Source organism: Martes martes (genome assembly GCF_963455335.1).
Source record: "Martes martes genome assembly, chromosome: 3".
NCBI classification, from domain to species: domain Eukaryota; kingdom Metazoa; phylum Chordata; class Mammalia; order Carnivora; family Mustelidae; genus Martes; species Martes martes.
Window position 1 is genome coordinate 196,212,396 of NC_137890.1, and position 26,954 is coordinate 196,239,349.

At 36.9% G+C, this 26,954-nt stretch overlaps 1 pseudogene across 1 annotated transcript in view; it reads right to left on the reverse strand.

Annotated features, from left to right (window-relative positions):
• Window positions 1–26,954, reverse strand: part of LOC308340334 (integrin alpha-V-like) — a 39,041-nt pseudogene that overhangs the window by 8,111 nt on the left and 3,976 nt on the right. Inside the window, exons 4-15 of the transcript in view lie at window positions 25,180–25,367; window positions 22,552–22,597; window positions 20,801–20,945; window positions 18,864–18,907; window positions 18,607–18,693; window positions 16,897–17,047; window positions 12,659–12,662; window positions 6,740–6,876; window positions 4,800–4,867; window positions 3,938–4,093; window positions 3,328–3,422; window positions 1,026–1,105 (exon numbers count right to left, since the gene is read on the reverse strand). The product of the transcript in view is annotated as an integrin alpha-V-like (transcript). The remainder of the gene's footprint in view (window positions 1–1,025; window positions 1,106–3,327; window positions 3,423–3,937; window positions 4,094–4,799; window positions 4,868–6,739; window positions 6,877–12,658; window positions 12,663–16,896; window positions 17,048–18,606; window positions 18,694–18,863; window positions 18,908–20,800; window positions 20,946–22,551; window positions 22,598–25,179; window positions 25,368–26,954) is intronic.

Genomic DNA, 26,954 nt, shown 5'->3' on the forward strand with positions numbered 1-26,954 from the left:
AAGGAAAAACTAACTAAAATGATTTTCATTGGCATTTAATTCCAAGATGACCAAATTTTACTTCTTTTATTTTTGTTTTACAAGCTCAAAACTCAAAATAAATTATTCTTAGGATAGAAACATTGATTTTTAAAATGGCATAATCAAAAAATGAAAAACATATTTTCTACAAAGATGTTCATCACACTTTGAAAAAAAAAATTAGAGGCAGGGGTGCCTGGGTGGCTTGAGTGTCCAACTCTCGATTTCGGCTCAGGTCACGATCTCACGGTCATGAGAGGGAGCCTGCATTTGGTTCTGCACAGTCTGCCCGACAGTCTTTCTCTCCCTTTGCCCCTATCTCTCTCAGAATCAATAACATCTTAAAAAAAAAAAAAACATGGAGGGCGCCTGGGTGGCTCAGTTGATTGAGCAACTGCCATCGGCTCAGGTCATGATCCTGGACTTCCAGGATCGAGTCCCGCATCGGGCTCCCAGCTCCTTGGGGAGTCTGCTTCTCCCTCTGACCTTCTCCTTCTCATGCTCTCTCTCACTCATTCTCCCTCAAATAAATAAATAAAATCTTAAAAAAAAAATTGGAGGCAAATTAAATGTCCACCCATAAGGAAAATGGTTAAACATACAGAGATGTGTTCAAGTAAAAAAAAGTCTTATTCTGTTAAAGAAATTGATATGATAAGATATGATATACAACAAAATGTTCACAAGGGTATCTATGGGTGATTATTATTTTCTTTCTATATGTTTCTAGATTTTCTGTATTTTTTGTATTTATGACATTAATATATTTATACAAAACAATGAATACTATTTTATTTTTAAAAACAGTAATCAGCCTTGGAAACATTGTAAGTGAAATTTTTAAAATTAAATTAAAAAATAATAAAATAATAAACATTATATAGTCAAGTACTGAAATTTCAGCCTGTTCTATTCCATAACATTTAGAACATTTACATAATATGTTTATGACAAGTAACATTTCCTTAATCGTTATTGAAAACTGAAAAAAGTTGTTTCCATACCTTTGGATCTGTAAATCGAATTTCACAGAAGTATCCATCTCTGATTGCTGGTGCACACTGAAACGAAGACCAGCTAGGAGCTGAAGAGGGAGGAAGAGATAGCGATATTAATTAAAACAATGTCTAATCAGTGAAATTTGAATTCCAATGTCCAAATATAAAAGGAATTATTCCAAAATGGGGTTTTTCTGAGCTTACGATAAAACTGAAAACACTCTAACAGAGATAATTAAATCTGATCTTCTATTGACTCTCTTTTATTTAAGATACATGGGCCAATCATAAAGGAGCCTACTTAACAATTATTAACATAATTTTATCTACTCATAATAATACCTAATATTAACTGTATAAAAATGCAAAAGCGAGTATCTGTTGATTCAATGAAAGTACAGCAATTCTGCACACTGATTTGGTGACAGGAAATTAACAACTGAACTTGTGTTAATGGATCAGGAAAGAAGAATGAATGGGTTTAAAAAGCGAGAGAACCGGGCTTACACAAGGCTTGAGAGGTAGGGCTAGAGCCAGAACTTCTCTATGCCTATCACAACTCCACTAACAATTATCACCTGAATTCCTGCAGGGGAACATTGTTCTTAAAGAAAATAACTGGGGGCGCCTGGGTGGCTCTGTCCTTAAGCATCTGCCTTTAGCTCAGGTCACAATCCCAGAGTCCTGGGATCGAGTTCCCAGTAGGGATCCCTACTCATCAGGGAGCCTGCTTCTCCCTCTCCTACTCCCCCTGCTTGTGTTCCCTCTCTCACTGTCTCTCTCTGTGTGTCAAATAAATAAATAAACTCTTAAAAAAAAAAAAAAGAACTGAGCTAACAAGGTAAGAGAAAGCAGGCTTCTTGGGGATCATTTATGACACACAATGAACCTTCTGCGGGGGATTTCATCAAACCACCTCTCACTTCATAAAGCCTGGAGCGGGCCACTTGAAATAACTTGAAATTATCTACACTGGGTGCGCTGTGAGTGAGAAGGCTAGAGATAATGAGAACATAGAAAAATATGTTCACTTGTTAATGAAACATTATTAAATACATGTGGAAAAGTTCAACTCAGGGTACTTTGTTCAGGTCCTCCTTCCTAAGAGACCACGCATTTAGAAATAATAATGACTTTTAATGGAAATTATACCTGAAGGAATCGGAACTTTTGTTGGAATATATCTGACATATAACATTGTGTAAATTTAAGTCATAAAACATGTTGATTTGATACATTTATAAATTATAATATGATTGCCATTGTAGCTATAGTTAGCATCTCTATCATGTCACATAATTATCATTTCTATTTTATGGTTGGAATAAAGATCTAATCTCTTAGCAAAAGATTTTTTAAAGATTTTTTTTAAAGATTTTTATTTACTTATGTATCTGAGAGAGAGAACGGGGTGGAGGCAGAGGGAGCAGGATAAGCAGACCCCACGAGTAGTGTGGAACCGAATGCAGGGCTCGATCTCATGACCCTGAGATCGTTACCTGAGCCAAAACCCACAGTCAGACACTTACCTGACTGAGGCATTCAGGCACCGCCACAAGGCTGATGATTACATGTAGTCACTGTGCTGTTCAGTATATCTCTAAGGCTTATTCACTGTTAGTTGCCAAGTCTGTGCCTTTGAATAATATCTAACAGGAAAGATAAAAAGATCTTCAAATTACCAAAGTCTTTGTACTATAATTAAATTTTATAGAAAAAATAGCAAGAAAAAAAGTAGGATAAAATATACTCCCATTTTTCCTTGATACTAAGAGTTCTCCAGCTATATGTTTGTTCACTTTTTAGAGCATTTCAGAAGCAGATCCACTGAGTGCATTTTCTCAAACTCTTGGGCTCCCTTCTCCACCTCAAGGGGAGCCTGAACCAACTAAGATGCTCTTTGATTCTGTTTGGGATGACAATACTGTTTCAAATTCGTGAGACAACTCTATCACACTTAGTAACGGCAGTCTTGATATCTGTCAAAAGAGCTTTAAGGGTTCATTAAGGCATTAGGTGAAAATATCAGAGTTACAATTTTAGTCCTTAGTTTAACCCTTGTTCTCAATCCATTTAGCAAAATGAAGGCAGTGTAAACACTGCTTATTGAATACAGTGTAATAGCACAATCCATTATTATACTATCTTAGTCATAATCAAACAAACTCTGCTACTCATTACATTCTAAATCAAAACCAACTTAAAGACACATTCTGAAGCATTTATCTAAAAAATTTCTATGGAAAAACCCACAGAAAAATATGTTTTTTTCTTTAAAATAAATATCCATTTAGTTAAAATATGTTAATTGGGTTCCAGCCTTCATTGGGTTTCCAAGATCACATACCTAACCTGGCGGGTTTGGTCTTCCATCTTAAATACACAGGAAAGTCTTGCAAATGCCATTGACAGCCCCCCCAAAAAAAGCAGTGGGGGGGATTGAAAAGAAAATAAATTAATGACCCCCAAAAAACACACTATAAAATTCCTAGACAACATCACGCAGTTGGATAGCTAAGTTTCTTATTTTAAAAATATATCCATCCATTTGAGTAAATGGTGGGGTGGGTATGGGAGAAGCTAGAATTGTGTGCAGCTGCCACATATGAATGTAAAGGTGTTTCTGAAAGATCCCTAGAGGACCGTATCACCCCTAACAAATTATCTGATGGATGGGCTAAGACACTTTATCTGACCTTGTTTCAGGCACTTAGCTAGCAATTCTAAAAATGTCCTATCAATGCATTATGAAAAGTATCAGGCTTGAAAGGAATTATATAAGACAGGCACTCTACTGCCTAGCAATTTAGCCTTAAGAAGAATGGCTAAGCTTGTACTACACTAAATAGAGGGGTAACTCATTAATGTTAATGAGATCTATGAGTGCGTTTCAATTTTCAAAGAGGCAGTTTGCTTACTTCACTATTGCGGACAACCCCGATGAAATCAGCCTGCGGAGGGATGGAAACGATGAGCTCAGCTTCACAGTCACCTTCTCCTTGATTCTGAGCCTTTACAATCTTGGCTCAGAATATTGGGGATTGTCATCCCCAATGCAGATCTTCTTTTGATTACTACAAGTTAATACAAATGTAGACAATGGAAAAAAAAAACTGCATGGGGAGAGCATGGTTGTTCAAAGAAACAAAAGAAATATATAGCACTGACATGTTCAACAGAGTCTGGCGATATTTTAAGCCTATTTCACAGCTCAACAGAAAACTAGAAATAGCACACTGAGTGCAAATCCAATGCTTCTCTCAGGAAAAAAAGAATTAATGCTACTAATACATCACTACCAGTCATATCTATTGCTGAAGTAATTTTGTATCTCTTTGTAGATACTTATTAATTCCCTGAATTTTTTTTCTAAAAGCTGAATTAATCACTGTCACAATTCTCAAAATATTCTTTAAAATTCATATATCAGCCCTCCTAGCGCAGTGGGCAGTGTGTCAGTCTCATAAAATTCATATATCACAAAATACTAATCAGATTCCGGTAGCTAACTGGGTATCTATAATGAAACATATCTTTAAGAGATATTACTTTGTAACACTACTCATCCTGCATGGAAATAGATTTGCCAACCTAGGCAAGTAGTGAAACAGTGTTTATTTCTTTAAAGTTCAATACTGATAGTTTCACTACTACAGAAAATTAAGAATTATCCTCCTTTATAACTAGTTCACATTAAAATATACTATTGCTTTGAACAGAAAAGTGTCTTCACCATGTAAATTTCTTGTTATACTGTTTATTGTTTCGAGCAAAACTTACCTATCTACAGAAACTTCCAATTTGGGTTTGCAGACATTGTCTTTACCACAGTCAAGCAGAATATGGGCCTAGAAAAAAGCATTTCATTGTTTCTACATGAAAAAATACCAAGGTAGGACACATATGCAGTGTAAATCAATATAAGTCAATGTATATGTAGGTGTATGTGAATATACATAAACACACATATATTTATGTACACTCATCAACTTGTTTGCATACCTGGAAGTAAAAAGTACCATGGCTGCTTTTTTTAAAAGATGTATTTATTTTAGGGACAGAGAGAGCACGCCCAGGCATGTGCACATGTGGGAGTGAGGGGATAGACAGAAAGAATCCTCAAGCAGACTTCCCACCGAGCGCAGAGCCCAACACAGGGCTTGATCCCAGGACTCTGAGATCATGACTTGAGCTGAAATCAAGAGTCAGATGCTCAAATGACTGAGCCACCCAGGAGCCCCAATGGCTGCTTATTTTTAAATAGGACAGTGTAGCTAGTCAAGAATGAAAGGGAAGAAAAACAACCACAGCATATAATAAAATTAGCTGGAACATTTTAGTTCTATCTCAAATTAAGTTGTTACGATTCTGGAATGAAGTGTCATATAGAAGAGAAAGTACAGTCAAGAAATGAAGATTTAAAAAATAAGAAGAAGAAAAGAAATGAGGAATCAGCATGAACCTGCTGCTGCTAGCTAAGTTGCATTATCTTTTTTTTTTTTTTTTTTTTTTTTAAGATTTTTATTTATTTATTTGACAGAGAGAGAGATCACAAGTAGGCAGAGAAGCAGTGGGAGGAGGGAAGCAGGCCCCCTGCTGAGCAGAGAGCCCCATGTGGGGCTCGATCCCAGGACCCTGGGATCATGACCTGAGCTGAAGGCAGAAGCTTAAACCACTGAGCCACTCAGGCACCCCTAAGTTGCATTATCTTGGGAGAAACAAATTTCCCTTTTAGAATTTCTTGTTGCAGACTATGCCTCTGCCGACATCATGGAAATATGGCTGCAGAGTGTAAAGGAATAAGGAGCTACGGGCACATGGAAGCAATTCCAACAGGCACACCAAAGGGAATGGAAACTGGACAAAATGAGCCCAGCATATGCATGGCCATTTGGAAGGAGATGAAGGAAAAGGGACTAGAAGCACTGAAGTTTACGAATCCAGGACGGGTGAAATAAGCAAAAAACCTGAATTTTCTCCCTTTAGATCTGGAGGCTAGATCAGTACGGAAAATGCAAAAAAGAGAAACAGTGGGAAGTAGCAGAAGAGGTTGGGCAACATGTGAAAGAAGGAATCTAAACATTTTTAAAAGAAGAAAGAAGAAAAAGAGGAAGCCATTCTTGGTCTATTAATATTCAAAAAGCTTCAAGCCCAGGGACAGACAAAAAAAAATAAATAAATAAAAAAATAAAAGAGAGAGAGAGAGAAAATGATTTAAAGGGGAAAATAATGAAAGGTTTCCTCTTCCAAGTCACAAGGGATATGCAGCTACACAGAATAAAATTACATGATACAGATCTTAGCTGTCAATTTAACAACAATATATGTGAATTAATTAAATGACATAGATGTAAGAGGTTGCATATGGGAACACATATATTATTTTATAATTAAAATGTAAATCAAAGAAAACATAGACATAAAACTTGCTTAGCAAAAACAAAAAATAGTATGTAAATAGACTGGCACTTTGTTCTTCTTGAACTATTTTACTATTTAACATGTATGAAATATGACCCTGTCTTTCTCTGCATATTCTGCATGTTGTCTGCAAATTCTGAGTGGCTTCAAATATCTGTGACCTGAAAATTCAGATTCTTTCCCCTGGCTTCTCTGACTAGAAACACAACATTTAAAAAGCAATCCCACATGATAATTAAAAAGATGAAGTATAAAACTTTAAAAAAAATTAAAGTATAAAATTAGTGATAGTATAATACCGTCGACTAATGTTGGCTGGAGTGAACCGATTAAGAATGGGTTGTAAGCCTGTCGCATCAGCAGCTGTTCTGTAATCTAGCTGATATTCCATAAAAACAGTAATTGGAGTGAGTTTGTCTCTATATTTGGATTCATCCTAGAAACAGAAAAGCTTCTTTTTTTAATTTTTTTAAGATTTTATTTGCTTATTTGACAGGCAGAGATCACAAGTAGGCAGAGAGGCAGGCAGAGAGAGAGAGGAGGAAGCAGGCTCCCTGCTGAGCAGAGAGCCTGACGCGGGGCTCGATCCCAGGACCCTGAGATCATGACCTGAGCTGAGGGCAGTGGCTTTAACCCACTGCGCCACCCAGGCACCCTGAAACAGAAAAGCTTCTAATTAATGATAGCTTCAATCTATGACATCAAACTATGTAGAGAAATCTGTAAGTATAAACACAAAGCCAGCCATATTCAACCCTGATCCAATTCTACCAGAATTCTGAAAAACTACACTTATATAAGAATAAGAGTATCCAAAAAGATTTATTATTCAGTGAGAACCCTTAAGTTTTGTTTATAATAGAATACTTGATTAATATAAAACTATATGAGGCATGTTAATAAAACAGGCACACCACAATGAAAATAACTAGAATGTTACCAATAATGTTTAAGGTACCCGTGTGTTCCCTTATCGTTTCTTTTCAGAAGTTACCGCCATCCTAAACTTTAAGTACACCCTTCCCGTTTTCTGTATTTCACTATACTTTATATTTGTCCTTAAACAATATGTTTTTCAGTTTGCTTTTCCTTTTTCCAGGTTACTTCAAACAGAGGTCATATGTATTCTTCTGCGATTTGCTTTCTGTTCAAAAGCCTCGTTAAGATTCATCCATGCTGTTGGAAATAGCTGAGGTTAATTTTCACTGTTGAGTAGTATCTCATCATATATTAAACCCATAATGTATTTATTCATTCTCCTGTCAAAGGTTATTTGGATTGTTTTGGGCTTTTTATTTGTTTTTGCTATTACAAAAAAAAAAGAACAAAAACAAAAACAGAAACAAAAAAACAATTCTACATAGTGGCAAGAAGATTTCTGAGCTTTAGAAAATCACTCCATATTATTTTCCCACGTCTTTACAACTTACACTGCCGTCAGCAGTGTGTAACAATTCCATTAATTCACACAGTGACCGATAAACAAGTGCTGGCAGACCCTGTTTGAATGCAAGATGATGGTATTTGTTCATAGTTACCACTTGAAGTTTATTTAATTTTATTTTTTTGGTTTACATTTTTTGAATTTAAATTAATTAACATAGAGTATACTATCAGTCTCAGAGGTAGAGTTTGGTGATTCATCTATCTTATATAATACCCAGTGCTCATTACTTCTCATCCCCTTCTTAATGTCCACCAGCCAATTACCCTCCCCCATCCAGAAACCTGTTTGTTTCCTATGATTAACACTATCTTATGGTTTGTCTGATTTCATCTTGTTTTCTTTCTCCCTCCCTTCTCCTATGATCCTCTGTTTTATTTCTTAAATTCTGCGTATCAGTGAGATCATATGATAACTGTCTTCTCTGATTGACTTATTTCTCTTACCATACCACTTAGGTCGATCCATGTTGTTGCAAATGGCAAGATTTCTTTCTTTCTTTCTTTTTTTTTTTTTTTTGATGTCTGAGTAGTATTCTGATGTATATATATACCACATATTTATCCATGCGTCTGTTGATTGGTGTTGGGGCTCTTTCCACAGTTGGGCTATTGAGAGCACCACTGCTATAAAACGCCGGAGTGCCGGTAGCTCTTCAGATCACTACATTTGTATCTTCGGGCTAGATACCTAGTAGAGCTATTGCTGGGTCACAGGACAGCTCTATTTTCAACTTCTCGAGGAACCTCCATGCTGTTTCCCAGAGTGGCTGCCCCAGCTTGCATTCCCACCAACAGTGCAGGAGGGTACCCCTTTCTGGTATCCTCTCCAGCATCTGTCATTTCCTGACTTGTTTATTCTAACCATTCTGACCTGTGTGAGGTGGTATTTAACTGTGGTTTTGATTTGTATTTCCCTGATGCCGAGTGATGTGGAGCACTTTTTCATGTGTCGGTTGGCCATGTGGATGTCTTCTTTACAGAAATGTCGGTTCGTGTCTTCTGTCCATTTTTTTAAAAAGATTTTTTTAAATTAATTATTTGACAGAGAGAGAGAGATCACAAGTAGGCAGAGAGGAAGACAGAGAGAGAGGGGAAAGCAGGCTCTTTGCTGAGCAGAAAGCCCGGTGGGGGGCTCTATCCCAGGACCCTGAGATCATGACCTGAGCCAAAGGCAGAGGCTTAACCCACTGAGCCATCCAGGCACCCCTTTCTGCCCATTTCTTGATCAGATCATTTGTTCTTTGGGTGCTGAGTTTGACTAAGTTCTTTATAGATTCTGGATACTAGCCCTTTATCTGATAAGACATTTACAAATATCTCCTCCCATTCAGAGGGCTGTCTTTTGGTTTTGTCAACTATTTCCTTTGCTGTGCGAAAGCTTTTTATCTTAATGAAGTCCCAATAGTTGATTTTTGCCTTTGTTTCTCTTGCCTTTGGAGTCATGCCTCGCAAGAAATTGCTGGGCCAAGGTCACAGAGGTTGCTGCCTGTGTTCTCCTCTAGGATTTTGATGGATTCCTGTCTCACATTGAGGTCTTTCATCCATTTTGAGTCTATTTTTGTGTGTGGTGTAAGGAAATGGTCCAGTTTCATTCTTCTGCATGTGGTTGTCCAATTTTCCCAACACCATTTGTTGGAGATAGCCCTTTTTCCATTAGACATTCTTTCCTGCTTTGTTGAAGATTAGTTGACCATAGAGTTGAGGGTCCATTTCTGGGTTCTCTATTCTGTTCTATTGATCTATGTGTCTGTTTTTGTGCTAGTACCACACTGCCTTAATGCTTATACCTTTGTAATAGAGCTTGAAGTCCAGGATTATGATGCCACCAGCTTTGGTTTTCTTTTTCAACATTCTTTTGGTTACTCAGGCTCTTTTCTGCTTCCATACAAATTTTAGGATTATTATCCCAGCTCTGTGAATAAACTTGATTATATTTTGATAGCAATTCCACTGAACGTATAGATTGCTCTAGGTAGCATAGACATTTTAACAATATCTGTTCTTCCACTTCATAATCATGGAATGTTTTTCCATTTCTTTGTGTCTTCCTCAATTTCTTTCATGAGTGTCCTATATTTTTCTGAGTACAGATCCTTTGCCTCTTTGGGTAGTTTTATTCTCAGGTATCTTATGGTTTCCGGTTTATCTGTAAATGGGATCAACTCCTTAAATTCACTTTCTTCTGGCTCATTGTTAGTGTATAGACATGCAACTGATTTTTGGGCATTGATTTTATATCCTGACACTTTGCTGAATTCCTGTATGAGTTCTAGCAGTTTTGGAGTGGAGTCTTTTGAGTTTTCCACATAGAGTATCATGTCATCTGCAAAGACTGAGAGTTCGACTTCTTCTCTGTCATTTGAATGCCTTTTATTTCTTTTTATTGTCTGATTGTTGAGGCTTGGACTTCTAGTACTATGTTGAACAACAATGGTGAAAGTGGACATCCCTGCCATGTTCCTGACCTTAGGGGAAAAGCTGTCAGTTTTTCTCCATTGAAAATGATATTCTCTGTGGGCTTTTTGTATATGGCTTTTATGATATTGAGATATGTTCCTTCTATCCCTACACTGTGAAGAGTTTTGATCAGGTGTATCTATTGAGAAGATCATATGATTCTTGTCCTTTCTGGTATTTATGCAGTGTATCACGTTGATTGATTTGTGGATGCCAAACCACCCTTGCAGCCCAGCAATAAATACCACTTGGTTGTGGTGAATAATCCTTTTAATGTGCTGTTGGATCCTATTGGCTAGTATCTTGGTGAGAATTTTTGTACTCATTTTCATCAGGGATATTGGTCTGCAATTCTCCTTTTTGCTGAGGTCTGGTTTAAGGATCAAGGTAGTGCTGGCCTCACAGAGAGAGTTTGTTTTCCTTCCATTTCTATTTTCTTTAAAAAGCTTCAGAAGAATAGGTATTAATTCCTCTTTAAATGTTTGGTAGAATTCCCTTAGGAAGCCATCTGGTCCTGGACTCTTGTTTGCTAGAGGAGACTTTTGATTACTGTTTCGATTTCATTCCTGACTAAGCATCTGTTCGGGTTTTCTATTTCTTCCTGTTTCAGTTTTGGTAGTTTATATGTTTCTGGAGATGCATCCATTTCTTCCAGATTGCCTAATTTGTTGGCATATGGTTTCTCATGATATGTTCTTATAATTGCTTTATTTCTTTGGTGTTGGTTGTGATCTCTTCTTCATTCATGATTTTATTTGGGTCCTTCATCTTTTCATTTTGATAAGTCTGGCAAAGGGTTTATTGATCTTATTTATTCTTTCAAAGGACGAGCTCCTAGTTTTGTTGATCTGTTCTACTATTCTTTTGGTTTCTATTTCATTGATTTTTGCTCTAACCTTTATCAATTCTCTTCTTCTGCTGGGTTTAGGCTTAATGTGCTTCTCTTTCTCCAGCTCCTTTAGGTATAAGGTTAGGTTGTATATTTGAAACCTTTCTTGTTTCTTGAGAAAGGCTTGTGTTGCTATGTACTTGCCTCTTAGGACTGCTTTTGCTGCATCCCAAAGATTTTGAACTGTTGTGTTTCATTTTGAATGGTTTGTGTTTTCATTTTCATTTGTTTCCACTTTTTTAATTCCATAATTTTTTAAATTCTTCTTTAATTTCCTGGTTGACCCATTCATTCTTTTTTTTTTAATACAAATTGACTTTTTTTTTAAGATTTTATTTATTCATTTGACAGACAGATATCCCAAGTAGGCAGAGAGGCAGGCAGAGAGAGAGAGGGGGAAGCAGGCTCCCCGCTGAGCAGAGAGCCTGATGCTGGGCTTGATCCCAGGACCCTGAGATCATGACCTGAGCTGAAGGCAGAGGCTTTAACTCACTGAGCCACCCAGGGGCCCGACCCATTCATTCTTTAATAGGATGCTCTTTAGCCTCCATCTATTTGAATTCTTTCCAAATTCCCTGCTTGTGAATGAGTTCAAGTTTCAAAGCACTGTGGTTTGAAAATACACAGGGAATGAACCCAATCTTTTGGTACCAGTTGTGACCCATATTCTGGAGAATGTTCCATGTGCACTCTAGGAGAATGTGTATTCTGTTGCTTTAGGATGGAATGCTCTGAATATATCTGTGAAGTCCACCTGGTCCAGTGTGTCATTCAAAGCCCCTGTTTCATTGTTGATCTTCTGATTAGATGATTTTTCCATTGCAGTGAGTGGGGTATTAAGGTCCTCTACTATTATTGTAATATTATCATTGTGTTTCTTTAATTTTGTTATTAATAGGTTTATATAATTTGCTGCTCCCATGTTAGGGGCATCAATATTTATAATTCTTAGAATCTCTTGTTGGATAGACCCTTTAATTATAATATAGTGTTTCTATAGTGTTTCTCATCTCTTATTACAGTCTTGGTTTAAAATCTAATTTGTCGATATAAGGATTGATACCCTAGCTTTCTTGATGTCCATTAGCATGATAAATGGTTCTCCACCCCCTCACTATCATTCTGGAGGTGCTTTGGGTCTAAAATCCATCTTTTACAGACAGTATACGGATGGGTCTTGCTTATTTATCCAATCTGATACCCTCTGTCTTTTGATGGGGGCATTTGGCCCATGTACATTCAGAGTAACTATTGACAGATAGGAATTTAGAGCCATTGTATTCCTTGTAAAGTCACTGTTTCTGTATATTGTCTCTGTTCCTTTCTGGTCTATGTTACTTTGGGCTCTTTCTTCACTTAGAGGACCCCTTTCAATATTTCTTGAAGGGCTTGCTTAGTGATTACAAAGTCCTGGAAGCTTTTTTACTCTCCTATTTTGAATGACATCCTTTCTGGATAAAGTATTCTTGGCTGCATCTTTTTCTCATTTAGCATCCTGAATATATCATGCCAGTCCTTTCTGGCCTGCCAGGTCCCTATGGATAGGTGGGCTGCCAATCTAATGTTTCTACCATTGTAGTTTGAGGTTAAAATTGTCCTGAGCTGCTTTCAGGATTTTCTATTTGTCTCTGAGATTTGCAAGCTTCACTATTATATATCAAGGTGTTGACCTATTTTTATTGATTTTGAAGCTGGTTCTCTGTGCCTCCTGGACTTGAATGCCTGTTTCCTTCCCCAGATTAGACAGGTTTTCAGCTAGAATTTACTCCCAAATACCTTATGCCCCTCTCTCCTTCCCTCTTCTTCTGGGATCCCAGTTATTCTAATATTGTTTCACTTTATGATATCGCTTATCTCTCAAATTCTCTTCTCATGATCCATTAGTTGTTTATCTCTTTTTTTCTCAGCTTCTTTACTCTCCCTCATTTTTTCTTCTATATCACTAATTATCTCTTCTGTCTCATTTATCTTAATAGTTAGAGCCTCCATTTTTTATTGCATCTCAGTGGCCTTTTAATTTCAAATTGCTTAGAATTTAGTTATTTTATTTCTCCAGAAAAGGATTCTCTAGTGTTTTCTATGCTTTTTTTCAAGCCCAGCTAATATATTTATAATTGGTATTCCGAACTCCAGGTCCAACATCTTACTTATATCCATACTGATTAGGTCCCTGCAGTCAGTACTCTCTCGTTCTTTTTTTTTTTTTTTTTTTGAGGTGGGTTTTCCTTCTTGTCATTCTGTCCAGAGAAGAATAGATGAACAGAAGAACAAAATATTAAAATGGCAACAATGATCCCAGAGAAATATACACTGATCAAATAAGAAGAGACCCAGAACTGAAAAAAAAAAAATAAAAAAAAATAGAGAAAGAGAAAATATAAACAGACAGGCGAACAGAACAGAATGATACACTGGATCCTATATGTATTTTGATCCATTTGTTTGAAAACTAGATCCCAAGATTATAAAAAAGGAATAACATATATATGCAAAAGTAAAATTAAATACAGTGGATAGAATGTAAATGTAAAAACGAAAGTTAAAAAACTTAAAAAACAAAATCTTGCCATTTGCAATGATGTAGATGGAACTGGAGGGTGTTATGTTAAGCAAAATAAGTTAATCAGAGAAAGACAATTATTATAAGATCTCACTGATATGAGGAATTTGAGAAACAAGACAGAGGATCATAGAGGAAGGGAGGGAAAAATAAAGAAGAAGAAACCAGAGACAGAGACAAACCATAAGAGACATTTAATCTCAGGAAACAAAGTGAGAGTTGCTGGACGGGAGGTGGGGGGGAGGGATGGGGTATCTGGGTGATGGACATTGGGGAGGGTATGTGCTATGAGTTGTGTAAGACTGCTAAATCACAGACCTCTACCTGAAACAAATAATACATTTTCTGTTAAAAAAAAAAAAAAAAGAGAGAGAGAGGACTGAAAAAATAAGGCATTGGTTGAAAAGGAAAGAGAAAAAAACTGAAATGGAAAGACTACAACATCGTGAGGGAAAAAACAGTGAATTCTATAAACTCTTTTCTCCTAGTGCTGGAGTTTTGCAGTTCTGTGTGATCTGTGTAAGCTTGTTCTTAGCTGGATGTTTTGCTGATCTTCTGGGGTAGGGACTTGTTCTGATTCTCAGGTGCCTTTGCCTGGGACAGAAGTATACCACCATTGCCAAGGAACAAGGCCAAGTAAGTGGCTCCAGGTTGCTCTATGTGGCTTTAGTTCCCTAAAGGTTTTCCACCTCACTTTAGAGGATGAAAATGAAAGTGCAGCTTTCCAATCTCTGCACCAGGGCTGAAAGCTTGTACCCCCAACTACTCATTGCACCCTCCGGGAAAAGTAGGCAATTATTCCTCTCTCCCTGATCTCTGTCCACACTCTGTGCTCACCCAGCCTGTGACTGAGCATTTCTATCTCAAGAACGTGACTCTATTTGGAGTCTCCAAACCCTGCAGACTCCTGTGGCATCCATTTGCACCACTCCTCCCGCTCTTCCTGAAGGAGGGAGGGGGGTTTTGCTGGGGTTCTGCTGCTTGCTGGGCCCCTGCTCAGAAGGTGGTTGCCCAACCATGCTATGGCTCATGGTTTATGGTAATCCCATAACCTCACTGCTGGGCATGATGATTGAGCCAGCTTCCCTCCTCTGATGCCTGCAAAGTCTGCCGCATTCAGGCACCCGTGGTCTTCCTGTGACTCCAGGGGTCCAGCGGATTCTGCCTAGAATGTCCCACCTAGGATTCTGCCCTGCTTCAGCACCTGAGCTCCTTTAAGGTAGGACGTCCCTCACCCGAGCAGACTTTTAAAAAGTTTTGATTTTTGGGCTCCACTGCTATATCACTTACTGGTGCTGGTTTACAGAGGCTCCCCCACCATGCCCCCACACATTTCATCTTCCCATATATCGCCTTGGAATCACTTCTCTGCACCTCCTACCTTACAGAAAGTGGTTGGTTTTCTACTTGTAGAGTTGTAACTACTCTTTTCTTAGATCTCTGGTTGAGTTCACATGTGTTCAGAATGATTTGAAAGCAATCTAGCTGAATTCCCAGGAACAGACAAAATTCAGGTCTCCTACTCCTCCACCATCTTGGAAAACCTCCAACTTGAAGCTTGTTTAAATAATGAAGTTATTTAATTTAATCAAAAGCTTTTCCAAATTTAAGACATTAAATTTGTTTTTCTTCAGTCTATTCATGTGTTAAGTTACATTTCTGTATTTTTAAGTTAACTCACCCTAGAACAAATCAAAATTGGTCTAGTTATTTTATTTTTTTAAATAAACTGTTAGGATTTAGTTTGCTTATATTTAATTTAGTAATTTCACATCAATGTCTTTCTGAAAGACTGGCATGAAATTCTTGCTGGAACTATCTTCGACCATCCTGGGTATCAATTATAGTGGCTTCATAGAATTAAGTTGGATGTATTTTCCATTCTTCTATTCCTTCAAAGAGCTTAATATTGGAAAGTCTTGCTCTTCATGGTTTGGTAGATATCACCTATAAAACCATCTGGGATTTGTGTTTCCTTTGTGTAAAGATTTTTAACTGTCAACTCAATATTTAGATTGGTTTATAAGTTTAAGTGGATTATTCAGGTTTTCTATTTCTCCTTTTGGCAGTTGTGTTATGATTTTCTAAGAATATCCTTGTTTTATTCAGTTTTTTTATGTCTTAGCACAAGGTTATTATAATATTCTATTACTGTAATCTCTTCTTTGCATGTAGCTATGTCCCTTTTTAATTCTTTATTTTGTGGAGTTAGATTTTTTGGTTTTGATTTCCTTCAATTTTTTTCTTGATCAATATTTCATTTAAATTAAATAGCATTTAAAGCTATACATTTCCTTTATTTTCTGCTTCTGTGACATCCCACACATTTTGATAAGCAGACTTTTCATTATTTTAAAGTAAATTTCCTTAATGATCTTTTTGATCCATAAGTTATTTAAAATCACAATTCCTAATTCTCAATTTATCTTTTGTTACACTTTCTAAAAATATTCCATGATTAAATAGTGTATTTTCTATGATTCCAACTTTTTGAAATTTATTTAGACTTCCTTTGTGACCCATATATGGTCAATTATTGTATTCTATATAGGCCTGTTAAATTGAGGTTGTTAATTATGTTGTCTTCCAAATATTCACTGATGTTTCCGTATTCTTTTTAAAAGTTTTATTCTTTCCTTAAACCTTTTATAAAAATTCATATTTTGCAACTGATAATTCCAACTCCTCAAGCCTTTGCAGGTTTAAAATTTGTTTCATCTGGGGCAATTACTGCTCATCTTTTCCCCAGCCACTCTGGCTCACATATTCACATACAAGTCAAATTTTGCCAATGTAGTTTTTTAACTGAGTGCTTATTTTTTTGGACCCTGGAGATTTATATTTTGAGAATCTGATATTTAAGAAATATGTTTGTTATAACTTATTCAGTAGCATTATTGTAGAACAGTCATTTGGAATATCCAGTTTGCCAGCAGCAAAAATCCATTACTCAGGCTTGATACTTTAAAGCCAAGTTTTCTCAAGTGTATTCTTCAGTGTTTCCTTTTTAATACCAAAAACTTTACACAAAGTGAAAATCACTTAGATTAAAAAAATTAGTAAAAAGTAAAAGATAATGAAGCAGAAACATATCTCTTAACCACAGGTATGCTATTAGTTCCTCACACTGCATCCGTCCCTGCCTTGAAATGGTCATGTTCTTAGAGTGACCTGGCGACTGGTTATGGAGAAATAGAGCTTGTCAAATTGGTCCTTTTTGCTTGAGCTTATCCAAAAGCAGCTCCACCTGGAAGTCTATACAAACTACAGGATTTACAACTAACATAATCTTTATGGACACCTATCTGTCCTAGATACCTAGAGTTGTCATGTAAACAGAGATTTTTTTCTTAAGAAGTAATTTCCTTGTAATTCACTAAAAATGTCATATAATGTAGTGAGACTCTGACAAATCAATTTTGAATATATATTTAAGAGTAATCAATCCAGTGACCCCCAAAGTAATGACATGTATTAATCCAGATAACAGATAATGATAGCAGTTAAAAAAAAAAAACCTATCAGATGAAAAGGATTTTTTTTTCTTTTAATTTGAGAGGAAGAAATTCAGAGCATGAGATGTATGTGAACTGAGACTTCCACCATTAATGTGAGTAGCAGCAATTTCTTGCTGACTGTGATTAAGAAATATTTAGTAATATGTACTGATGCCATTTTATTAGACACTATGAATAAACAGTTTTCATCATCTGCGACCACTACCTCCATATCAGACTGTCACACAAATACGTCCCTCACAAAGCGGGTAGCCAAAGCTGACCGGATCAAGAACAATCTTACAACGAGTGTGCGACCAGTCGTCTGAAGCACTGTTGTTATTGGGGTGACTTCCTGCTAAGATTCAGTTCTTCTTTAAGTAGTTTCTTCAAAGTGGATAAGACTGCAGACCTTTAAAACCAACTTTCCAGGTTTCTGTAAATGTTGAACTTCGGGTCAACTTGGATGAGAACGCAGGGTTACTTTGCTTCCAGTTCCGGTCCACTCACCCACACCGCTCTCCTTGTGTTTCTCAAACACACCAAGCATACTCCTGTCTCAGGCCTCTTGAAATTGCCATTTCCCCTGTGCAAAGTACTCCTCCAGACATCCCCCAGCTCCTTCATCTCCTTCAGGTCTCCACTGAAAAGTCGTCCTCCAGTGATGCCTCGCCTGGCTCCTATATGCGGATTTTCATGCACAAACACATATCCAAAAGATTCAGTCCTCGTTCCCTGCTTTATTGTTACTTCTCAGCACGGTCACTAACATCATGACAAATCTTGGCAACAATCACTTAGTTCTCCTACCTTGCTCTCTGGACCACATAATCCGTTTTTTTTGGACAGGACAGGTCAGGTAGACATTTGCCATGTGGGTTGAATTTCGTGGCCCAGACTTCTTCCACTATTTCTAAAGCACCCTTGCTCCTGAGAGTGAGGAGCTGGTGGCTCCTCTAAGACATAAAACAGCAGCCCTTCTGTAGATCATCTATTTATAAACAATGACACCCATTTCCCCTAGAGTTCATTTATTGTTTAACTTTCTGAAGTCCATATTTACCATTCAGGGGGCTACCTTGTTCACAATGTCCATAAACAAATATGTATTCTATCTGAACTAACTTAAAAGTCAACAAGGTAATTATGTTGCAATGTTAAGTGTCTTTAAGCACAGAAGTTCAAAGAAAGAACAACAATAACAGCTATTTGTGCTAACTATTCAAATATCTTAAAATATTTTCTGAGTGCTATAGATGTAGATTATATAGATTATATAATTATATAGATTATATAATTTTTCCATAGAACAGTAACTAAGTTTCATCAGAAGTGCTCCTTTGCCATCTGCCTTTAAGTGAGGAAGTTCCTCAAGTTCCTCAAGTGAGGAATTCAACATTAAAACTGCAGGAAAATAAAAATATATACAAATCCTATAATCCAGTTTAGACATATTTTTGAATATCACTCTTAAATACCACATTTCTAATACACAGTATATATATAGTGAAGTCTTTTATATCTTTCCTCATGTCTTAATATTATTCCTGAAACATGAAACTACATAGAATAACCTAAGTCACGCTTCAGTAATTTGAGCACATTTACTTCATGGTACCTTGAGGGGAAAAGAAGGAAAAAAAGAGGAAGAAAAAGAAATGAATCTCCGAACTTTCTCTCACATTTAGAGAACATATTGATAAACCTCCATGAGGGAAATGACTGACCAGATTTAAAATAACATCTCATTTACTAAAAACCCCACCAAAACTTCCTTTAATTAGAAAGCTCCTATAGAACAGTGCTTTTCACGATTTACTAATGGGTCATGAATAGGTTTATTAATGGGTCATGGAATTAGTTTAATAGGATGGGTTAGCCACCACCTTAAAAAAATAAATCAAATAAATAAAATTGAAGGGTAAGATTTCATGGAACATTTGTTTTAATGACGTACATGTCTTTGGTGGATTATGATGCAAAATATATTTCATACTATGTGCCATAATCAAAAACATATGAAAGCTACTGCTTAGTGTACTCAAAGCCTTTGGATTATTTGCATAATTTAAAATATGTTATTAGCAACCTCACAGGGGCGTGCAGAGTAAGTGAAGGGCAGAAGGACAGTAAAAGGCCAAAATCTGAAAACTTCACTGCTAATCAATATAAATTAAGACAAAATGTTACAAAATTTTTAATGCAATCCAATGAAAGAGATATAATATTGAAAAATGTTTTTAATAACGGTAATAATTCAAAAACAAAATCAGAAAAAACACTTCTATATTAGCTCTTCTGAAGTAAAATTTCCCAGCTTCCAGTCATTCTACTCTGCATTTGTCAGAAGTTCTCTGATTTTTCTGTGTAACCAAGGAACATAAAGAACAATGTCCTCTGAAGTAGAGTACTCATGGTAATTTTAGTAGGAAATGGGTCAAGACTTTCTTAACTTAATACTTATTTTTACATGTGTGAGAAAGGTACTGGGGTTTTCTATCTTATTTTAAAATGTTTTTAAGTAATACATGTATCAATTTAAAGAAAAAAAAACTTTAGGGATGCCTGGGTGGCTTAGTCAATTAAGTGTCCAACCCTTGATCTCAGCTCAGGTCTTGATATCAGGGTCATGAGTATAAGCCCCATGTTGGGCTCCATGCAGGGCATAAAGGCTACTTAAAAAAAAAAAAAAAAAGCTTAAAAAATTATAAATACAGGTAGAATGAAAATATAGCAAAAATCATATAATATAGCAAAAAATAGCATATGAATAAAGGATACTTGAGACTGGACTAGAGAAGAGTTCAAACATTAAACTTACCAAAGAAATTATAGTTTTCTTTAGAAACTAGTAAGGGAACAAGTAGAAGAACAAGTACGTTATACTAATAATATATTACTTATAATATAGATTTAATATATGTAATATTTTCATACAACTATTTGCAGATTTTAAATGTGGAAAAGATCATATCTTTTGAAAATTAAAATGTTCATGGGCCTGTTTAAAAATATATATATATATATGAGTTCTACAATCTTATTAGCTTTTTCTCCTTTTTGAATATATTGACTGAGCATGCATCATTGATTTAAAATGAAGTTCATAGGGGCGCCTGGGTGGCTCAGTGGGTTAAGCCTCTGCCTTCGGCTCAGGTCACGATCCCAGGGTCCTGGAATCAAGCCCCGCATCGGGCTCTCTGCTCAGCAGGGAGCCTGCTTCCTCCTCTCTCTCTCTGTCTGCCTCTCTGCCTACTTGTGATCTCTCTCTGTCAAATAAATAAATAAAGTCTTTAAAAAAATAAAATAAAATGAAGTTTATATAGTTTGTAGCATATTCATAGAGCCTCTATATATCTCCTTTGGAACAATATTCCCATAATTCAATCTATGAAAAAAGAGTATACTCACAGAAAATACTTTAGCAATATTTTGGCTCCCCCACTCATTTTCAATTGAATGACTACACTGATAATCACAATAATAACTATTATGAAACTAATGCCTTTACCAGGAGACTTTGAGATCTGTCCCAGGCAGTGGGCAGGGTTTACCATCTTGATTTAAAATGCTAGGGTACAAAAAATAAAATAAAATAAAATAAAATGCTAGGGTACATTTCAAGGCCAGCATTTACAGTTATAACTGGTCTGGTCCTGGTTAAAAAAAAAAAAAAAAAAAAAAAAAAAAAAAGTAAGGGGCGCCTGGGTGGCTCAGTGGGTTAAGCCTCTGCCTTCGGCTCAGGTCATGATCCCAGGGTCCTGGGATCGAGCCCCGCATCGGGCTCTCTGCTCGGCAGGAAGCCTGCTTCCTCCTCTCTCTCTGCCTGCCTCTCTGCCTACTTGTAATCTCTGTCAAATAAATAAATAAAATCTTAAAAAAAAATTAAAAAAAAAAAGTAAAAGAAAGTTATTTGAAATGTTAGACTGACCTAAGCGTTTCAGATTTACATTCACAGTATATATAAGTGCAATGTTTACTAAAGTATTGTTTATAATAGCAAAAAGAATAAAAACAACCTAAACACAGAACGACAAACTATTCCAGTTTGCCAGGGACAGTGCTGATTGTAGCACGGAGAGTCCCATGACCTGATAAATCCCTCAGTTCCAGGCAAAGAGGGACAACTGGTCCACCTGTCCGAACTGGGTCCACCACAGCAGAATGGCTACAACATCATGGGGCAGCTAACGAATGCGACGCGATGCAGTGGAGGAAATGAGTGACATAAATCCAGCTGTGTGGATATGAGATGAGCTCTAAGATATATCCAAGATATAATTTTAGTATGAGAGAGAAAAAAAACCCCACGATGTACAAAAGATGCATGCATACACACACACACACACACACACACACACAATTTTTTAATGCACAGAATATTTCTGGTAGGGTGTACTTATAAACTAGTAACTGACATGAGATGAAGTATGTTGTTTTGTTTATACCCTTCTGTACTAAGTGAGCTTTTACTACATGTGTTATTAATTCTTTGATAACAATTTTGAAAGCTAAAATAAAAAAATAAATAGTTTTCCAAAGTTCAGATGCACAGACTTAAACCCTGCATAAAAATCGGGTAGGCTCAGGTCAGCATGCCAATCTCAATCATGATAAATCCTGGAATCTATATGAATACACAGGCGGTGCCAAGTTAGCCAACATAAATTCCATTACGCAGAACTAATGTTTGTTATCCTGGCATATAAACACATCCCATGGAACTGTGAGCACCTTAATCTACTTGGGATGCCACATGGTAGCCTAAAGCATGGGGAAAGATTAAATACAGAGGATAACCAGGAGCATGGATGAAGCTGAGAAATACAGGTTTTGTGGATTTATGGGTATTGCTCTAATAATAAAAATACTGATTTGGGGAGTCATTACATACTGCCGTTGTGGTCACAGAATGCTGTAGCATAACATCAAGTTAATTTCTTGCCTCTTTAGAAGAAAATGTAAACTTATATAAATTTTAAAGAGATTCAAAATGCAGGAGAATATTTCTTAATACAACTTAAAGAACAAAGAGAGAAAAATCTAAATCCTTTCCTAAATCAAAAAATCTGCACTTTTCTCTACTTTGGGATTTCCTTGTATAAATGTCTCTTGCCTGCAGCAACAGGTGACTAAAAAGAATGAACAAATTTTATCATTGATTCAAGAAAATTAAACTGAAATTCAAACACTGGACTTAACTATAAAACTGTCAAATAATTCAGAATATTCCTATATTACAGGATATGGAAACATGCTCACCTGTATAATACAGCTCTATCTACACCAAAAGCTCCTACAATTAAGTCTTAAAAGAGAGTAGAAAAACATGTAAATAACAATTTTTTATTCACATACCATTCTATAAAACTTTCAGTGTATATAATAAAGATTTAGACATAGTTTCAAAACTATTCTTCATTAAGTGGTTGTCAGATAATCAGATAATATCTAAAAGGTGAAAACATATCAAAACTCTAAATAGGCTATTATCAAATGACAAACACTCATCGTAAAACTAATCTTTCATCTGGGTAGATGAGTATCTTTTTAATGGATACTTCAACAATAAGGAAGTGCATATCACCCAAGTACGTATACCCCTCAGAGGAAAAAGTTTTATAGGCGCCTGTGGATTTTACTATTTCATTATAAAATTCAATAAAAATAAATTTCATTATAAATTTTTTCTCCATTTCAAAACCAAAACCAAAAAAGCACATTACATATATGTAGAATACTTAGAATAATAGCAGATAGCATTAGAATGAACAAGAATAGAATGTGTTGATTTTTAAATGCAGCTAGCAACAACAGGTTCATGACTACAAAAGAATGAAATAAGAGCCCTATCTCATAGTATACACAAGGCAAATCTGGGGAAACCCTTTCTAATAAAAAAAAATACATGAGAAACCATAAAGACTGGTAGATTGGGTTTATAAAAATTAAGAACTTCTTTTATGCGCAAAAACCAAATGTGGCAAACTGAAAATTATATGAATATTAAGGAGTTAGAATCTTCAATATTGAAGGCACTGCCACAAATTAAGAAAAACAAACAAACTAACAAAAACATCACAATAGAAACAAAGCAAAAAAAAAAGTAAAAAGAAATTCACGGAAGTAAATATATATACAAATAAATAAAAATGCTTACCCTCCCTAATAATTAAAAATAATAAAGTAGAACAAAGTAACATTTTCCACCTATCATATACTTTAAAGTTATTTTAAAAGAAACAACAGTGGGGCTCCTGGGTAGCTCAGTCCTTAGGTGTCTCCTTTGGCTCAGGATATGATCCCAGGGTCCTGGGATGGAGCCCTGCATCCAGCTCCCTGCTCGGGGGGGAGCCTGCTTCTCTACCTGCCCCCCGCCACTGCTTGTGTTTCCTCTCTTGCTGTATCTCTCTCTGTCAAATAAATAAATAAAATCTTAAAAAAAAAAAACAAACAACAGATGACCCTCAGTTTAGGAACAAATGTGGAGAAATGATCACTCACTTTGGTGAGTGCTTAAAAAAATTGTAAAACCTTCTTTTGGAGGGAGTGGGATTGTAATTTGACAATATGTTTCAATAGACTTTTTAAAAAGTGCATCTTTGACACAGCAATTCTAGAATTTTGTCCTAAGGAAGTAATGCCCTGGAATTACATGCAAGGATATAAATGCCCGAACATAAAGTTAAATAAGATATGATGCTGACATTTGACAGAATGGGAAACATGAAATTCATGTTTAGAAGAATAATTAATAACACAGGGAAACATTCCTGATTGTAAGGGAATAAAATATGCTATTAACAGTACCTAAGGCATACTTCCATTTTGTTAAAAAACTGTATGAATGCATTGGAAAAAATGATTGAAAGATATGCTTTGCTGTATTTTCTAAAAGTTCTAGAACAAATATATTGCATAATAACCAAAAAATGTCCTGAAATAACACTAACAGGTAAAAATCAATTTCCTATCCTATTTCTAAAAACATGTCAACACACCTGTATATTGGGCTCATAGGAACTGTTTCGGCAATAAAGGTAACCTATTTTTCTGCATTATTATTTCATTGAAAAAGTGGACCCATTATGATCCAGATCCATTATAATACTCCAAAATATGTAAGAGCTAGAAAAAGGCCTCCCTTCCTGCTCAGGTTCACACCAACAGGCAAATCTCAGGCAAATCACTTTTTTCAGTCTCTTTTCTCATCCATAAAATGATATAATAAAGAGATGAGCTAGCTTATATTCCTCACCAGCCCTCCTGGGAGAATTACAGATAATGTATTTTAAAAAAATCAATGATTAGTCAAGCCCATAAAAATGCTAGACCATTAAAAACAAACAAACAAACAAAAAGACATTTAAAAAGTCAGAATGAACATTCAGCTTCTGTTTCTAGCTTCTACAACATTTTTCTCTGACATTTCATTACAAACTTCAGGACAACCACAAAAGATGAAACTTAGAGTATGTGATTTGTACTGGAATCTCCCAGGACCTAGAGCTGCCTTTGCTTCATTCCCCCTTCAGGGACGGGAACAGTGCCTTCAGTATAGCAGGGGTATGAACAATACTTGAAGTATTTTTTTTTTTTTAAGATTATTTATTTATTTATTCGAAAGGCAGAGATCACAAGTAGGCGGAGAGAGAGAGGGGGAAGCAGGCTCCCCGCTGAGCAGAGAGCCCGATGCGGGGCTCGATCCCAGGACCCTGAGACCATGACCCCAGCCGAAGGCAGAGGCTTAACCCACGGAGCCCCCCGGGCGCCCCTACTTGAAGTATTTAATGGAAATGACTCACAACACAAATCACGAGAGCAGTCACTAAAACTATTTCTATCAGGACTGAAACACCCAAGGTCCTCCGTGTGTTTCCAGGAAAGCACCTGGAAATCCGTCTCCGTGTGTATCCCCGGCTCCGTCCACGCAGTAGCCAGAGCTCGGCGGCACGCGCCGGGCGCCCACTTCCCGTCAAGAGTTGGAGACGGTGCCGCATTCAAGCCTGTTCATCTATTGAAAATATAAAAGGTTCTTTTCTAATCTTCCCCCCTATAAGGTGTAGCGATTGCAGTATCTGTAGGGAAAAGGGGGGTTTGGAGAGAAGGAAGGAGGACGCAGAGGACGCGGAGAAGCCTCGGTACTTGCTATTTACGCGGTGAGGTCTCCATGCAGGTCGCTTCTGCCGTCCAAACGTACCACCACTTGCTTTTAGGTAAGACCTGCATTAGCACCTGTTCTGCTAGTTAAGAATTCTGAAGAGGATTCACTTTTACAAAGAAAAGCCAAAATAGCCTTCCGGGTTTGTTTTGTCATGAACCCCTCTGGAGGCTGTGCGCACCCTGGGAGCCGCGGTGGCACCCTGAGCTCTTTCCTGGGAAATTGCATCCAGCATCTCAGCATCAAGCCACCGTGGCACGGAGCTGTGTGAACATCCGTCCTTCATCTCAACTGTCCTCGCATCCCTTAGCAAGATGTGTCCTAAGGGATCACAAAAGCCTGAGAGAGGTTGATGTTCTGGTCTGGGAAATTTTCTGGGCCTGGAAAAGTTTCCATATAAATTAATGATAGTTGCTTCTTCACTTTACACCACTTCTGTTTATTAAAGGTTTTTTTTTTAAACGATTTTTATTTATGTATTTGAGAGAGAGAGAGCACATGAGCAAGGCCGAGGGAGACAGAGAAGGTGGAGGAGACTCCGCTGAGCAGGGAGCCGTATCAGCACCCGATCCGGTGACCCTGGGGTCATAGCCTGAGCCAGAGACAGACGCCTAACCAGCTGAGCCACCCAGGCTCCCCTCTGCTTGTAGAAGTTCTCTTAGGAAGGCTCACCACTTCTGGACAGTGCGGAGAAACCTGTATTTACACAACCCATTTGTCACAATAAATACAGATTCAAAGTTCTGTAGCATATTCTTCATTCAAAAGCAACAACCTAATTTAAGGAGATTCAAGCAAAACTGTGTGGAAATGACATTAACTTGGAGTCAGATATTCTGGGTCTGACCTTAGATAAATCACTTAACTTTTCTGGACCTCAAAATACCGCATCTTTAAAATGGAAAGAAGGGGACATGTCAGAATGCTCATCTCAGGTTCATTCCAGCTCTCAAAATTCTAGTTAATTTAGATGTACAGGGTTTTTGTTTTTTTGAAGCAGAATTCAGTCTGGCTTGGAAATTTGAAAGTTATGACTTCATCTCAATCTTGCTCAACTTCTACTAAGATAACAGAAACAAATTAGAAGCTGGAAATTCTTACTAAAAACAAAACAAAACAAATGGTCACTCTGACCTTTTCTAACTCTAAAATATATTATAAATATGTCCACTTCCCTGTCTCTGCTGGTACCATCCTGGACAAGCCATTCTCATCCTTTCCCTGGATCCCGAAAGTAACCTACTGGCTCCCACTTCTGTTCTGGCCCCTAAAATCCACTCTCCTCAAAGCTGTCAAAAGTTAATGTCATGTCACCTTCCTTCTGAAAATCCTTCAATTATTTCCCAAAGCACTTAAACATGACCCGATTTGTCTGTTCATCCACCACTGCTCCCCACCTCCCCACCGCCCAGGTCTACCCCTCACTCACACTTCCTATCAATCCCGGCCTTTTCCTCTGTCCCTTAAACACGTCAAGCTAGTTCCCATCTTTGGGTTTGTACTT